Raw genomic sequence first — 18,056 nt, 5'->3', positions numbered from 1 at the left:
TCCCTAGCAGCTGAAAGTACAACTCAAAAGAAATGGAAAATAGATGAGAAGAGGTCTTCACCCAAGAGAGCTTTCATCAGTAAGTACCAAAGTAATTACTGCACCTGACAAATTCCTACTCCTTGTTTTAGCCTAGTTGTAATAAAAGAAAGATTCAACAGTGGTTTATATTACCTGGCATTGCCTTTAATTTCATCAAGCTCCATCTGAAGAGTTGCCACATTTACACTAAAAGTGCTTTTTCTCTTGAAGTTCATTTGTGAAGGCAGCTGCTGGGGCTTTAATCATCTTTTCTTCAGTCTTTCATTTCTAACACACTGTGATTGATAATGGCTTTCCTAGGTCCCCTTGCAAACCATGTGATTTCTTCACCATATCAGTTCCAGGTAGTCAGTTGTAGAAAAAGCATTCACTAATTAAGAACAAAAGGCCATTTCAAATACTCATACTACAAAGACTCAGCATTTCACATTCATGGCGGGCCACACTCAAAGTTGAGATCCTTCTAGCTGCTGGATCAGGCTATATTTCACCAGCATTGGGAATGGAAGGCTCTCATGTTTGAGAGCTGACAGTATTAAGCAGCTCACAGGAGTTCAAATCTCACCTAGGGACCATTGTCTCAAGGAGCACTTAGGAAAACCTTGGAAATGGGGTGTGCTTTCAGAATCACACTTTAGCACTGATGCTACTTAAAAAGTTCATTTCCTATGACTTTCTCTAAAAATCTGTGGGCAGCAAGAGAGTCTAAAAATTTGATGAGAGTCTGAAAATTGAGTGTAATTATGGGCAAGACATTCCAAGACTTATATTGCAGAAATCTGAGTCAGTAATTGAAATGCACTTGAAATGTGACTTCTATGATGTCTATGCAATGAAAGTACTCCAAACGCTTGGGCATGTTAGAACTGGGTTATGGTCAACTTAAGCTTTCGAAGTAGAAAAGCTGGCCAGATTCTTTGATCTGCCTCAGATATTTATGATCAAAGTATTGAGTTCAAAACATTGCACACTAAGGAAAAGAATGATGCCACTAAATGCTGAGCCCCAACTGGGCTAAAATAAATATCCCTATTTCTGAGGTCCAGTCACACATGTTCTGTGGAATACCAAAAAATGGAGTTGGAATCAAACATCATCCTCAAAAGTTCCTGTGCCAGCAAGGAGATCAGGAACATAGGATGGCAGTAAACTGGGGAATTTACCAAAGCAAAGAATTATAAGGATGGTAAGACAGAGCAGGAGTGGTAAAGAGTTGCTTTCACCGAACTCATGACCATTCTTCAATATAGTCATCAGAGAACTAATTGGATGAGGCCAAGAAATTCAACAGTTGGTATTTAGCATATCTACCTCTGGGCAACCTGAATTGCCTTGGGTTTCACCTGTTTTTAGGCACAAAGTTCTAAAGCTATCAGTAAGTAAAAATTTGCTGATTTATAATTGTCCTTCTGTAGCACTCTAGTCAACCTATGCACACACCTACTCAGAATCTCCTAATATTTTCTGTGCATCCACAGAGATGTTTCAGGCAGGTCCCAAAATTATGCTCCAGTTGTTCTTCCACTCTGGCAGTCACTGGAATGTCGGGTATCAGTCACACTACCTGCAAGGGTTCTGCCACATTGATGTGCTTGAGGCTCCTCCACAAGTGAACTGTCTTCTCTAGGGTCTAGTCTCCCAGGAAACTAACTGTGGTTTATACCCCAAAGATGGCACGACATCCCTGTGTGCTTTTTGTGCCAAGTTCCATACAGAAATGCAAAGATGTTCTTTCTTGTCTTAGGCCACAAACCCAGTGCAAGGGGCTGGGCTGAAGAACTGAGTCTTCTTTGTCATCTTTATCTCTCCATCTCTGTATCTTGCTATTTGAATAAAAGTCATTCCAGAATCCAAAAGCATTTGTGAAATGCTGACATGCAATGTGGGATTTGAAATTATTCAAGCAGATTAAAGCCTTTCTCAGAGATTAGATTTTGAAATAGATCATCAGAATGGAAACAAATCTCTACTCCATGGCCAGACCATGTTTCCAAGGTTTGCTGAACACTGTGTAGACTGCCCATAAAAATATTCATCTTCATACAATGAAAAAAAATCAAATTATTGAGTATTGTGGACAAGGTGTACAGTAAAGCTTAGCAGGCCTATATGTATGACTCAACAGGAGGGACCTAGAAACTTTTTAAAACCCTTTTTCTTTTCCTTCCCTTCATAATATATAGAAAAACTTGCTAAAATGTGAATTTATAAGTATTCCATGAAGAAAAAGAACTACATATTCACATATTTGAATGAAGTGCTGGATGCATCTCATACTTAAGTTCTCTTCTAGAGCTGAACACGTATCTATGCAGAATAAAAGTTGAGGGTAGCTCTCCTTAAATATATATGTGCTCCAGATAGTGACAAGACCAGGCTTCACTTGGAGTAGCAGTGATATGCTGACTGGCCAGAAATCTAAGAAAAGGGAGTGGAAGATCCTGGAGGAGGAGGTGGTAGCTCTACGTTCTTCCCACAAGGGTGAAGGCTCCCTGAGATGTGGGTGAGTCTACAATAAAGAGAGTTGCATATTTTCTAACAAAAAAAATCTTCTAAGCATTTCTTCTGACCTAATTATTTTTATCCCTAATCAAATTCCCCCAAATAAGTAAGATCCTCTGAACCCCTGAGCATATTTTGTGATCTTCATTTGAAATGAATTCTGTATTAATGGCTCCTTTTTAATTTTTTTGCAATAGTGAACTCAGGGCCTCTTACTTGCCAGGGAAGACCCTATCATTTGAGCCATGGCCCCAGTTCTTTTGTTTTAAATTTCTTTTACAGACAGGATCTTGTGTTAACTTTGCCTAGGGTTGACCTGGAACCTCAATCTTCTTGTGTCCACCTCCCAAGTAGTTGGAAGTACAGGTATGGGCCTCCATGCCTAGCATGGTTTCAAATTTATTGCTGTGCTGAGAATTTGAGAGTAAAAAGACTACTATACCTATAAACAAGTTAAAGTTTATAGTTTATGCTTCTCAGTTATAAGGACCATGAGATTTACATGAAGATCTTGCAGGCTTATACACTTAGCCTGTGATAACTCAAATCGTATTTGCCATTATTACACATAATATAATTCTATTCATTCATGTCTTTTGCCGTGTGACTTAGAAAAACATTCCTTCTCTGCTGCAGTTGCTTGAACTTGGTTGTACTACTTGCTTGTTGTGGGAGTGCTTGGGGCTGAAGGCCCTGGTCGTGTTACTTGCTTCCATTATTTTTCTTGCACTCCTGCTACTCTCCTTCATCCCAAGTGGCAGAATTCATGGAGTTCAACTCAAATGTACTGATGATCTACCTAAAATAGTCTAGAAGCATCTTTCTAAATTTATGTTGCAGTGGCAACACCTGGCCACTTTAATTCTGTAGCACAAAGTTGCTACAGAAATTTACTACATGATTGTCTACTTATTTCCACTTTTTGCCAGTATATAAATTCTCTTTCATTTCTCCATTGCTAGCTCTTCATGAAATTATGAGATCACTTAACACATCAGTTCTTCAAAGGGGATAATTTCAATTACATGAAAGCCTCCCAACATTGTCATTAAGGAAGAAATATGGTAGGCAGCAGAGTCCCAGCTTAGATGCACATAAGGAAGAACTAGTGATTACCTCCAAAGTCCACATTTCCCTAAGTACAGCATCATGTTCAGAAAAGTTAAGGCTTTGTCAGCTGGCTGCTAGAATCTGAGATTGAAAGGTTTATGTGTTGATGAGAGAAGGGACTCTGTATCATTCAAAAGTTGTGATCCAAGATGGTGACTAGAGGGAGGAAGCAGATAGCATTCACTCTGTAAATCAAAAATTTTGCTGAAACACTGGAAACACACTGGGCAGAAAAAAAACCACCAAGAATAAGCAAAACTTTGACACCCTGAACCCCCAACCCACACAAAGCTTCTCCCCACCACATTACACTGAGAAAACAGGAGGACTCCCATGCTGCCAGACGCCAGCTCCAAACCCGCTTGGGAGACGCAGAACAGCAGGTGAGCAAATAAGCCGTACGTGGTATTCCCACAGCTACCCCTAGAATAAGCCAGCATAGCCTCCTGGACAGACTGACGCCTGCCCCACAAAAATAAATAAATAAATAAATAACAAAGAACTGAAAAGGAACACACAGCAGAGGGGGCAGGGTGCACTGAGTGCACCAGAGAAGGGGGGGAAGAGCAAGAAGCTGATCTCCACGTGAACTTTCAGTAAACAAAGCCTGGAAAGGCAGACAGGCTGACATTGGGCAGGTGATGAGCCGCTGCCTGATATAGGACAGATAGTGGTTCACAAAGCTCATCCCCTGAACCAGTGAGCTACATCCAAAGTCAAATGAAGTCGCAAAACTGAAAAACAGTCAACAAACCAGCATAACATGCTGACAGCAGATAGCTGGCTAACAGATCTCTGACCTTGCCCCAGAGAAAGGGCATGAGGCAAAGTAACAGGCCCCCAATAAACCAACACAGCAAGAACCCAATGCCATAGCAGGATGGCTAGTGGCCACAGAGCTGTTCCCCAGAACCTGAGGAGAATCCACACCTCACTGAGGAAGGAGCTGACTAAGCAGCTGCTGCTGAAAGACAAGAAAAAGAAAAAACTGGCTAGTCTCCACAACAACCTGGCGAGACTCAAACAGAGATTCTGCTTAAACACCACCATCAAGACTGGACACTGAAGGAGTGACACCAGAGCTACTAAGACTGAAATTCTTTTGTTCTTGAACCTGGAGTTTAAAAAAAATGTCTCTAAGGGTTTTTTTTTGTCTTCTTCACTGTTTGTCCACCATCTATCCCTCTTGATAGCTTTGGTTCTCTATTTTTTTTCTTTTTCTTTTTTTCATTTTCTTTCTTGGTTTCATTAGCTAGCTAATACTAAATTACACACAAACCAGGGACAGAAACAGCACCAAATGGAACAATACAAGATTCAGAGGGAAATGAAGAAAATGGATACCCAGTTCCAGACTCCCATAAAACAATGATAAACTATCCCAAGGAACACAATGAAGCCCACAGGAACACCCTGAAAGAAGAAATCACTGAGAATTTCATGGTGATGTTACTAGACAAGGTCAACCAAAATGTACAGGAGGCATTCAAGAAATTCCAAGACAACAAAAACAAATAAATGAACTCATAGGAGCCTTAAATACATACCAAATTGAAACAGAGAACACCATAAGTAGAGAGAGAAATGAATTAAGGACAAAAATTAACAATATTAATGAGGAAGTGACCTGGAAGACCTCAGAAAAAAGAATGAAACAGAAACACAAAACACAATGGAAGGCCACTCCAGCAGACTGGAACAAGAAGACAGAATCTCAGAACTTGAAGATGAAATGGAAATTAAAGGAAAAACTGAAGAGCTATTACTCAAACAACACAAGACCTTTGAAAGGAATATGTAAGAACTCACCTACTCCATCAAAAGACCAAACCTGAGAATCATGGGCATTAAAGAAGGAGAAGAGGTGCAAGCATAATATATTCAACAAAATAATAACATAAATTTTCCCAAATCTAGAGAAAACTACACCCATTCAGGTACAGGAAGCCTACAGGACACCAAACAGACTTGACCAAAATGAAACTACCCCACAACATATTATCATTAAAACAACAGGTACAGAGAACAAATATTGAGGGCTATAAGAGAGAAAAAACAAATGACATACAAAGGTAAACCCATCAAAATCACAGCAGACTTCTCAACAGAAATATTAAAAGCAAGAAGAGCTTAGGGTGAGGTCTTCTGGCCACTGAGTGAACATAACTTCAAACCTAGGATACTCTACCCAGGAAAACTATCATTCAAACTAGATGGAGCAATAAGGTCTTCCACAATAAGCAGAAACTAAAACAATATATGACCACCAAGCCACCACTACAAAAGATTCTTCAAGGAATTCTGCACACAGAAAGTGAAAGCAAATAAAACCATGAAAGGAAAGGCAGTACCAAACCACAGGAGAAGAAAAGGCAAGAGAATAGAGAGTAACATTGATTCAGCTACACATAATCAAACCCTCCAATAACTAAGACAACTAAATGACAGGAATCACCACATACCTATCAATACTAACACTGAATGTTAATGGACTTAATTCCCCCATCAAAAGACACCATTTGGCAAAGTGGATTAAAAAGGAAGATCCAACAATCTGTTGCTTACAGGAGTCTCATTCATTGACAGAAACAAACACTGGCTTAAGGTGAAAGGCTGGAAGAAGATTTACCAAGTCAATGGCCCCTGAAAGCAGGCAGGAGTAGCAATGCTTATCTTGGACAAGGGAGACTTCAAACCTACATTGATCAAATGAGAAGGACACTCCATACTAATAAAAGGGGACATACACCAAAAGGAAATAACAATTATCAACCTATATGCACCCAATGTCAGTGAACCCAATTTCATCAAACATAGTCTGAAGGATCTAAAAGCTTATATAGACTCCCATACATGGTAGTGGGGGACTTTAATACCCCCCTATCACCAATAGCTAGGTCATCCAAACAAAAAATCAATAAAGAAATCCTAGATCTAAATCACACCATAGATCAAATGGACCTAGCTGATGTCTACAGAATATTTCATCCAACTTCTGTACAATGTACATTCTTCTCAGCAGCCCATGGAACCTTCTCCAAGAGTGATCATATCTTAGGGCACAAAGCAAGCCTCAGTAAATATAAGAAAATAGAAATAGTCCCAAGCATTTATCTGATCACAATGCATTAAAACTAGAACTCAGCAACCAAAAAAACAGTAAAAATCATGCAAACAGTTGGAAGCTGAACAACACATTGCTCAATGATCAATGTGTCATTAATGAAATAAAAGAGGAAATTAAAAGTTTTCTGGAAGTCAATGAAAATGAAAACATGACCTACCAGAACCTAGGGGACACAGCAAAGGCAGTCTTGAGAGGAAAGTTTATAGCCATGAGTGCATGTATTAAAAGGTCAGAAAGATCTCAAATCAATGACCTAATGCTTCATCTCAGACTCCTAGAAAAACAAGAACAAGCAAATCCCAAAACAACCAGAAGGGGAGAAATAATAAAAATAAGTGGTGAAGTCAATAAAATAGAAACAACAAACAAAAAAGCAAAGAATCAATGAAAAAAATGTTGGTTCTTTGAAAAAATAAATAAGATCGACAGACCCCTTTCAAACCTGACTAAAATGAGGAGAGAAAAAACCCAAATCAGTAAAATCAGAAATGCAAAAGGGGAGATAATAATAAACACCATGGAAATCCAGGAAATCATCAGAGACTACTTTGACAACCTATATTCTAATAAATTTGAAAATCTTTAAGAAATGGACAGATTTTTAGATACTTATGACCATTCAAAATTGAACCAAGAGGACATTAATCACCTGAATAGATCTATAACACAAAATGAAATTGAAGCAGCAACAAAGCATTGCCCAAAAAAGAAGAGTCTAAGTCCTGATGGATTCTCTGCTGAATTCTATCAGACCTTTAAAGAAGAACAAATACCAGCCCTCCTTAAACTATTCCATGAAATAGAAAGGGAATCAACACTGCCTAACTCATTTTATGAAGCCAGTATAATTCTCATCAACAAACCAGACAAAGATAACTCCAAAAAGGAGAACTATAGGCCAATCTCCTTAATGAACATTCATGTAAAAATCCTCAATAAAATAATGGCAAACTGAATCCAATATCACATCAGAAAGATCATTCACCAGGACCAAGTAGGCTTCATCCCAGGGATGCAGGCATGGTTCAACATACAGGAATCTATAAATGTAATACAGCACATTAATAGAAGCAAAGACAAAAAACCTCTTGATCATCTCAGTGGATGAGAAAAAGCCTTTGACATGATCTAACACCACTTCATGATAAAAGCTCTAAGAAAACTAGGAATAGAAGGAAAGTTCCTCAACTTTATAAGGCTATATATGACAAACGTACAGCCAATATCATACTTAATGGTGAAAAACTGAAACAGTTTCCCCTAAAATCAGGAACAAGACAAGGGTGCCCACTATCCCCACTCCTATTCAACATAGTACTGGAATTCCTAGCCAGAGCAATTAGGCAAGAAGAAGAATTAAAAGGAATACAAATAGGTAAAGAAACTGTCAAAATATCCCGATTTGCAGATGATATGATCATATACCTTAAAGACCCAAAAATTTCTACCCAAAAACTCCTAGACACCATGAACAGCTTCAGCAAAGTGGCAGGATACAAAATCAACTTACAAAAATCCTTAGCTTTTCTATACACCAATAATGAACAAACTGAGAAAGAATATCTGGAAACAATTCCATTTACAATAGCCTCAAAAAAAATGAAATACCTAGGAGTAAACTTAACAAAGGATGTGAATGACCTCTACAAAGAGAACTATAAACCTCTGAAGAAAGAGATTGAGGAAGACTACAGAAGGTGGGGAGATCTCCCATGCTCATGGATTGATAGAATCAACATAGTAAAAATGGCTATACTCTCAAAAGCAATCTACATGTTTAATGCAATTCCCATCAAAATCCCAATGACATTAATCACAGAGATTGAAAAATCTACCCTAAAGTTCATTTGGAAACACAAGAGACCACGAATAGCCAAGGCTATACTCAGCAAAAAGAACAATGCTGGAGGTATCACGATACCCAACTTCAAATATATGACAAAGCAATAGCAATAAAAACAGCATGGTACTGGCACAAGAACAGACATGAAGACTAGTGGAACAGAATAGAGGATCCAGATACGAATCCACATAGCTATGCCCACCTTGTTTTTGACAAAGGCACCAAAAATGTATGGTGGGGAAAAGACAGCCTGTTCAACAAATGTTGTTGGGAAAAATGGTTATCCATCTGCAAAAACCTGAAACTAGACCTATGTTCATCACCCTGTACTAGTATCAACTCAAAATGGATCAAGGACCTAATATGAGACCCAAAACTCTGAAGTTAGTACAGGAAAGAGCAGGAAACACTCTGGAAGTAATAGGTATAGGCAAGGACTTCCTCAACAGAACCCCAGCAGCTCAGCAACTAAGAGAAATGATGGGCAAATGGGACCTCATAAAACTAAAAAGCTTCTGTACAACAAAGGAAGTGATCTCTAAACTGAAGAGGCCACCCACAGAATGGGAGAAAATATTTGCCAGCTATACATCAGTCAAATGACTGATAACCAGAATATACAGGGAACTTAAAAAAACAACTCTCTCAAAATCAATGAAGCAATAAAGAACTTTCTGTTTAAAAAGTTCTAAACGGAACTTTCACAAAAGAAGAAATTCAATTGGCCAAAAAACACATGATAAAAATGCTCACCATCTCCTTCCTTTATCACAGCCAGAAAGGGAATGCAAATCAAAACCAGATGAAGATTCCACTTCACTCCTGTTAGAGTAGCCATCATCAAAAACACCACTAACAATAGGTGTTGGGGAGGATGTGGGGGAAAAGGAACCCTCATACACTGCTGGAGGGAATGCAAGCTAGTGCAACCACTCTGGAAAAAAAAATTGGAGGCTTCTTAAAATTCTAAACATAGATCTGCCATATAATCCATCAATCCCACTCCTGGGGATATACCCAAAGGAATGTGACACAGGTTACTCCAGAGGCAACTGCACACCCATGTTCATTGCAGCAGGCACCTGCAACACCATGCAACACCATGTTCATTGCAGCACTAATCACAATAGCCAAGTTATGGAAACAGCCAAGATGCCCCACTACTGACGAATGGATTAAGAAAATGTATTTATAAACAATGGAATTTTAGTCAGCCAAGAACAAGAATAAAATCTTATCATTCACAAGTAAATGGATGGAGCTGAAGAACATCCATTCTGAGGGAGGTTAGCCAGGCTCAAAAGACCAAAAATCGTATGTTCTCCCTCATATGTGGACTTTAGATTTAAGGCAAAAACAGCAATGTGGTTGTACTTGGGTCACATGATAAGGGGAGAGCACTTACGGGAGGTATGGGGATAGGTAGGAAACCCAAAATATGAAAATGTTTGATATCCCCACTGTAGAGGAGCTAATACATCAACCTTAAAGTGACAGAGGGCATCATGAGAAGGGGATCAGGAACCAGTCTAAAGATCAGTTAGAGATGAATCAACTTGGGTCATAACACATTTGTAAATGGAAGCAATGCTAGGAGTCTCTCTGTATAGCTATCCTTATCTCAACTATCAAAAATGCTTTGTCTTTCTTATTATTGCTTGTATTTTCTCTTTAACAAAATTAGAGATAAGGCCAGAACAGGTTCTGCCTAGAAGTGAGGGGGGGAGGGGTGTGGGGACACAAGGAGGAGGCAGGGGGCAGGGGGAAGAAATGGCCCAAACAATGTATGCACTTGTGAATAAATGAATTTTAAAAAAACGTTGTACAAGGGAAGGCTACCACAAAAATAGGATAAAATAGATTGCACTACAGTCTTCCTTTTTAAATAACAAATTCTCTTGAAATAGAGAAATTAAATAGAAGTACAAATCATCTCTGTTATACCATATTTCTAAATCTTGCATTCTTACAATACCCAAAAAGTGTTCATTCTACAGTGTGTACACTCAGACATGAACAACTTGATTGCTAGACCTGACAATTGCATAAATGACAACCCTCCACCACAAAAAAAGCAAACTCAATGATGTTTTAAAACAATGTCTAATTTTTTTGCAGAACCCAGATAAGATATATAAATAATTTCTGCTAGTGCTTCTTGATCTAGATGTGAGAAGCTGTGCCTTAAATGCAAAGAAATATTGTCTGTGATTATATTTTTCTTTGAAGGATAAAATTATTCTAGATCTTTTACAATGTACAGTATTAAGCTGGGCTCAGTAGAACTCTGTAAACTGAAAAGGTTGATGCTCAAGGGTAAGAATGGGAATGAACAGGAAAGAAAGAAAATACATCCTACTGATAATGATGGGGATGGAGAAATTATTCAAAACCTGTTCCTGTTAGTACCAAGTGACCCTGTCTTTCAAGTGATCTATATTTTCCTTCTGTGTTTGTGAAAAGAGTGAGAAAGCACAGAAATTATTTGTTGGGGAAAAGATTCTGGCTAAAGCAATACTAGGCAGTTCATGTCAATGAGAAATCTTATCAACATGGGGTTTAGGGTCCTTGGTTCTCATCTGGCTTCAGCATTCATTTTCCCCATAGCTTTGGAAATACTAGAGTCATTTTGGGTCTCCATGGTGTCAGTTGCAAAACTGATAACTCCTCAACTGTCTACTTCCAGTGAGCATAGGCAACAGTGTTTAAAAGAACTGGGGACAGTGTTAAGCAAACAATCATATCCTATCTAATTGATGCTCACCCAAAGAAAACATGTCCACCCTCCATTATTAGCTATGATTTCATCACATGTTTTCCTTAATAATGTGGGAGGAGCAAATGGCAAATAAGACAGTCTAATAGGTTAGCCACTCTAAATACCAACAAAATGGCAAACAAGTCACTCTACTGGTACTACCTAACACCTGTTAGAATCTATTTGTCAAGAGCAGGCACCAAAGGAGTTTTACAAAGTCTGTCTACCTTTTAGAGTCATTCTTCCAAGCTGCTAGGAAGGGACCATCTTTCTACTCCCTTCCACCCAATGTCATGGCACAACTGCACGATGTTACTTCATGTTAGTGTCTCTTTCTGGACCCTTGGAAAGCACTGACAAAAGTCCCTGAAAGAAAGCACTGACAAAGGTTTTTGGAGATTCCCTCTGCTCCACTCTTCATCCTATGTCTAAGTTGCCCCTCATTCCCCATATCCTTTCCTAGCTTACCCTGCAGCATCCTCCTTCAGCCTTCCTTATGGATATCATCAATACTCCTTCAGGACATGACAAAAGAACCCCTACCCTACCACCCATTCACAGAATGTCAGAAGTTCTGACTAGCTCCTTCCATGTCCTTTTCTTTTTCTTTTTCTTTATTCATACCTGCATACAATGTTTGGGTCATTTTTCACCCCCTCCATTACCCTCCCCCCACCCCCCCATCCCCTCACTACCAGGCAGAAACTATTTTGCCCTTATCTCTAATTTTGTTGAAGAGAGAATATAGCAATAATAGGAAGGAACAATGGTTTTTGCTAGTTGAGATAAGGATAGCTATACAGGGAGTTGACTCACATTGCTTTCCTGTACATGTGTATTACCTTCTCAATTAATTCTTCTTGAATTAACCTTTTCTCTAGTTCCTGGTCCCCTTCTCTTATTGTCCTCTGTCACTTTAAAGTATCTGCATTAGTTTCTCTGCATTGCGGGCAACAAATGCATCTAGTTTTTTGGGTGTCTTACCTATCCTCACACCTCCCTTGTGTGCTCTTGCTTTATCCTGTGATCAAACTCCAATCCCTTTGTGTGTTTGCCTTGATCTAATGTCTGCATATGAGGGAGAACATGTGATTTTTGGTCTTTTGGGCCAGGCTAACCTCACTCGGAATGATGTCCTCCAGTTCTATCCATTTACTTGCAAATGATAAGATTTCATTCCACTTCATGGCTGCATAAAATTCCACTGTGTATAAATACCACATTTTCTTAATCCATTTGTCAGTAGTGGGGCATCTTGGCTGTTTCCATATCTTGGCTATTGTGAATAGTGCTGGCTGCAATAAACATGGGTGTGCAAGTGCCTCTGGAGTAACCTGTGTCACATTCTTTTGGGTATATCCGCAGGAGTTGTATTGCTGGATCATATGGTAGATCTATGTTTAGATTTTTAAGAAGCCTCCAATTTTTTTTTCCAGAGCGGTTGTACTAGTTTGCATTCCCACCAGCAGTGTAAAAGGGTTCCTTTTTCCCCACATCCTCCCCAACACCTGTTGTTAGTGGTGTTGCTAATGATGGCTAGTCTAACAGGGGTGAGGTGGAATCTTTTGTGGTTTTAATTTGCATTTCCTTTATGGCTAGAGATGGTGAGCATTTTTTCATGTGTTTTTTGGCCATTTGAATTTCTTCTTTTGAGAAAGTTCTGTTTAGTTCACTTGCCCATTTCTTTATTGGTTCATTAATTTTGGGAGAATTTAGTTTTTTGAGTTCCCTATATATTCTGGTTATCAGTCCTTTGTCTGATGTGTAGCTGGCAAATATTTTCTCCCACTCTGTGGGTGGTCTCTTCAGTTTAGAGACCATTTCTTTTGTTGAGGAGAAGCTTTTTAGTTTTATGAAGTCCCATTTATCTATGCTATCTCTTAGTTGCTGAGCTGCTGGGGTTCCATTGAGAAAGTCCTTTCCTATACCTATTAGTTCCAAAGTATTTCCTACTCTTTCCTGTACCAACTTTAGAGTTTGATATTAAGACCCTTGATCCATTTTGAGTTAATATTGGTATAGGGTGATAAACATGGATCAAGTTTCAGTTTTTTGCAGACTGCTAAGCAGTTTTCCCAGCAATTTTTGTTGAAGAGGCTGTCTCTTCTCCATCATATATTTTTAGCACCTTTGTCAAAAATAAGTTGGTTATAGTTGTGTGGCTTCATATCCGGATCCTCTATTCTGTTCCACTGGTCTTCATGTCTGCTTTTGTGCCAGTACCATGCTGTTTTGATTGCTATTGCTTTGTAATATAGTTTGAAGTCAGGTATTGTGATACCTCTAGCATTGTTCTTTTTACTGAGTATTGCCTTGACTATTTGTGGCCTCTTGTGTTTCCATATAAATTTCACAGTAGATTTCTCAATCTCTTTAATGAATGTCATGAGATTTTGATGGGAATTGCATTAAACATATAGATTGCTTTTGGGAGTACAGACATTTTTACTATGTTGATTCTACCAATCCATGAGCATGGGAGATCTCTCCACTTTCTATAGTCTTCCTCAATCTCTTTCCTCAGAAGTTTATAGCTTTTCTTGTAGAGGTCATTCACATCCTTTGTTAAGTTTACACCTGGTGTTTGATTTTTTTTGAGGCTTTTGTAAATGGGGTTGTTTTCATATATTCTTTCTCCGTTTGTTCATTATTAGTGTATAGAAATGCAAATGATTTTTCTATGTTGATTTTATATCCTGCTACCTTGCTATAGCTGTTGATGATGTCTAGAAGCTTCTGAGTAGAGTTTTTTGGGTCTTTAAGGTATAGGATCATGTCATCTGCAAATAAGGATATTTTGACAGTTTCTTTACCTATTTGTATTCCTTTGATTCCTTCTTCTTGCCTAATTGCTCTGGCTAGGAATTCCAGTACTATGTTGAATAGGAGTGGAGATAGTGAGCATCCTTGTCTCATTCCTGATTTTAGAGGGAATGGATTCAGTTTTTCACCATTATGTATAATGCTGGCTGTAGGTTTGTCATATATAGCTTTTATAATGTTGAGGAACTTTCCTTCTATTCCTAGTTTTCTTAGAGCTTTTATCATGAAATGGTGTTGGATCTTATCAAAGGCTTTTTCTGCAGCTATTGAGATGATCAAGTGGTTTTTGTCTTTGCTTCTGTTAATTAGTTTATTACATTTATTGATTTTTGTATTTTGAACCATCTTTGCATCCCTGGGATGAAGCCTACTTGGTCATGGTCAATGATCTTTTTGATGTGATGTGGGATTCAGTTTGCCATTATTTTATTGAGGATTTTTGCATCAATGTTCATTAAGGAGATTGGCCTATAGTTCTCCTTTTTGGAGGTGTCGTTGCCTGGTTTTGGGATAAGTGTTATACTGGCTTCATAAAATGAGTAGGCAGGGTTCCTTACCTTTCTATCTCATGGAACAGTTTAAGGAGAGCTGATATTAGTTCTTCTTTAAAGGTCTGATAGAATTCAGCAGAGAATCCATCAGGACTTAGACTTTTCTTTTTTGGGAGATGCTTTTTGCTGCTTCAATTTCATTTTGTGTTATAGATATATTCATGTGATTAATGTCCTCTTGATTCAGTTTTGGATGTTCATAAGTATCTAGAAATCTATCCATTTCTTAAAGATTTTCAAATTTATTTGAATATAGGATGTCAAAGTAGTCTCTGATGATTTCCTGGACTTCCATGGTGTTTGGTGTTATCTCCCCTTTTGCATTCCTGATTTTACTAATTTGCGTATTTTTGCTCCTTATTTTAGTCAGGTTTCCAGGGGTCTATTGATCTTGTTTATTGTTTTCAAAGAACCACCTTTTTGTTTAATTAATTCTTTGTATGGTTTTTTGGTTCTATTTCATTGATTTCAGCTCTTATTTTTATTATTTCTCTCTTATTTGCTTGTTCTTGTTTTTCTAGTAGTTTGAGATGTATCATTAGGTCATTGATTTGAGATCTTTTAGTCTTTTTAATATATGCACTCATGGCTATAAACTTTCCTGTCAGGACTGCCTTTTCTGGGTCCATAGGTTGTGGTAAGTTGTGTTTTAATTTTCATTGACTTCCAGCAGCCTTTTAATTTCCTCTTTTATTTCATCAATGACCCATTGATCATTAAGCACTGAGTTATTCAGTATCCAGCTGTTTGCATGTTTTTTGTCTTTATTTTTGTTGTTGAGTTCTAGCCTTAGTGCATTGTGATCAGATAGAATGCATGGTATAACTTCTGTTTTCTTATGTTTGCTGAGGCTTGCTTTGTGCCCTAGGATATGATGTATTTTGGAGAAGGTTCTGTGGGCTGCTGAGAAGAATGTATATTGTGCAGAAGTTGAATGAAATGTTCTGTAGACATCAAATAGGTCCATTTGATTTATGTTATGTTTTAGATCTATTATTTCTTTATTGATTTTTTGTTTGGATGATCTATCTATTGATGATAGTGGGGTGTTAAAGTCTCCCACGACCACTGTGTTGGAATTAATATATGCTTTTAGGTTCTTCAGGGTATGTTTGATGAAATTGGGTGCATTGATATTGGGTGCATATAGGTTGATAATTGTTATTTCCTTTTGGTCTATTTCCCCTTTTATTAGTATAGAATGTCCTTCTTTATCTTGTTTAATCAATGTAGGCTTGAAGTCTACTATGTCAGAGATAAGTATTGCTACTCCTGCCTGTTTTCAGGGCCATTGGCTTGGTAAATCTTCCAGCCTCTCATCCTAAGCCTATGCTTATTTCTATCAATGAGATGGGTCTACTGTAAGCAACACATTGTTGGATCTTCCTTTTTAATTCAGTTTGCCAAACGTTGCCTTTTGATGGGGGAATTAAGTCCATTAACATTGTGTTACTATTGATATGTATGTGTTGATTCCTGTCATTTAGTTGTCATAGTTGTTTGAGAGTTTGATTGTGTGTAGCTAAATCAATGTTACTCTCCACTTTCTTGCTTTTTCTTTTCCTGTAGTTTGGTATTGCCTGCCCTTTCATGGTTATGTTGTGTTTCACTTTCTGTGTACAGAATCCCTTGAAGTATCTTTTGTAGTGGGGGCTTGGTGGTCATATATTGTTTTAGTTTCTGCTTATCATGGAAGAGTTTTGTTGCTCCATCTATTTTGAATACAGTTTTGCTGGGTAGAGTATCCTAGGGTTGAAGTTATTTTCATTCAATGGTTGGAAGACCTCACCCCAAGCTGTTCTTGCTCTTAATATTTCTGTTGAGAAATCTGCTGTAATTTTGGTGGGTTTACCATTGTATGTTATTTGTTTTTTCTCTCTTACAGCCTTCAATATTCTTTCTCTAGTCTCTGTACCTGTTTTTTTAATGATAACATGTCATGGGATAGTTCTATTTTGGTCAGTTCTGTTTGGAGTTCTGGAGGCTTCCTGTACCTATGTGGGCATATTTTTTGAGAATTTGGAATTTTTTGTTATTATTTTTTTGAGTATATTATGCATTCCTTCTTCTTGTACCTCTTCTCCTTCTTCAATGCCCATGATTCTCCTGTTTGGTCTTTTGATGGAGTCAGTAAGTTCTTGCATTTTCTTTTCACATGTGTTGAGTTGTTTAGCTAATAGTTGTTTGGTTTTACCTGTAATTACCATTTCCTCTTTGAGTTCTGAGATTCTGTCTTCTGCTTGTTCTAGTCTGCTTGATTGTCCTTCCATTTTGTTTTGCATTTCTGTTTCATTCTTTTTTCTGAGGCTTTCCATATCCTGAGTCACTTCCTCTTTAATATTGTCTGTTTTCACCCTGAGTTCATTTATCTTTTTATTTATCATGTTCTTTGTTTCACTTTGGTGTTTATACAGTGCTACTATAGTTTCTTTTATTTGTTCTTGTTCTTTCTCAATTTCTCTATTTTTGTTGTCTTGGAATTTCTTGAGTGTCTCCTGTACATTTTGGTTGACTATATCCAGTATGATCTCTATAAAATTCTCATTGATTACTTTCAGGATTTCTTCTTTCTGGTTGTTCTTGTGGGCTTCATTGGGTCTTTGGCATAGTTTATCTTCATTTTGTTACAGTCTGGATCTAAGTATCTGTTTTCTTCATTTCCCTCTGGTTCCTGTACTAATTTATTATTGGGGGGGAAATGGTTTCCCTTTTTTTTCCATCTTCCCATCATTTCCCTTGCTATTGTTACTGTCCCTGTACTGTGTGTAATTCAGTATTGTGCAGCTTGCAATAATAACAATGGTGATACCTAGAGTGGAAGGTTGAGAGAAGAGGGAAAGCAAAGAAGGTAAAGAAAAAGGGAAAAAAACCAAACCAAATAAACAAACATACACACACACACACACACACACACACACACAACCAAGCCAAAGAAATAAACAGGGAGAGATAGTGTACTAATCAACAGTAAGCTAAACAGGCATTAGAGAGACAAAGAAAATTTTTAAAAAATCCCAAGTTCAAATGGAATAAAGTTTCAGTTAATAATTTTGGTGTTTGTCCTTCAGCCTCTAGTTCTGGTATTGGTGCCTGTGAAGTAGTTCTGTCATTGTCTCATCAAAGGGGAAAAAACAAGAACAAACAAACAAAAAATATCCCAAGTTCAAATGCAATACAGTTTCACTTAGTCCTTCATAATCTTGTCCTAGTTCTGTCATTGTCTCATCAAAGGAAGTGGGGGAAAAAAAAAGAGTCTGGAGACAGCTTTGTGAATGTCTATCTGAGGCTGTGGCTCACCTG

At 37.9% G+C, this 18,056-nt stretch overlaps 1 protein-coding gene and 1 long non-coding RNA gene across 7 annotated transcripts in view; one reads left to right on the top strand and one right to left on the bottom strand.

The window, feature by feature from the left end:
* LOC141415528 (uncharacterized) overlaps positions 1-6,698 on the bottom strand; it is a 128,878-nt gene extending 122,180 nt beyond the window's left edge. For 3 of the 4 annotated variants that reach the window (XR_012440495.1, XR_012440496.1, XR_012440497.1), the window contains exon 1: positions 175-6,698. This is a non-coding gene — a long non-coding RNA (uncharacterized lncRNA). The remainder of the gene's footprint in view (positions 1-174) is intronic. The other variant, XR_012440498.1, reaches the window with a different exon arrangement.
* LOC141415527 (E3 ubiquitin-protein ligase UHRF2-like) overlaps positions 1-18,056 on the top strand; it is a 79,545-nt gene that overhangs the window by 52,703 nt on the left and 8,786 nt on the right. For 2 of the 3 annotated variants that reach the window (XM_074052252.1, XM_074052251.1), the window contains exon 6: positions 8-79. The gene's annotated coding sequence lies outside the window, so the exon portion shown is untranslated. The remainder of the gene's footprint in view (positions 1-7; positions 80-18,056) is intronic. The other variant, XM_074052253.1, reaches the window with a different exon arrangement.

This window comes from Castor canadensis, chromosome 13 (assembly GCF_047511655.1).
Source record: "Castor canadensis chromosome 13, mCasCan1.hap1v2, whole genome shotgun sequence".
Classification (NCBI taxonomy): Eukaryota; Metazoa; Chordata; class Mammalia; order Rodentia; family Castoridae; genus Castor; species Castor canadensis.
This window is presented reverse-complemented; position numbering and strand designations above follow the sequence as displayed.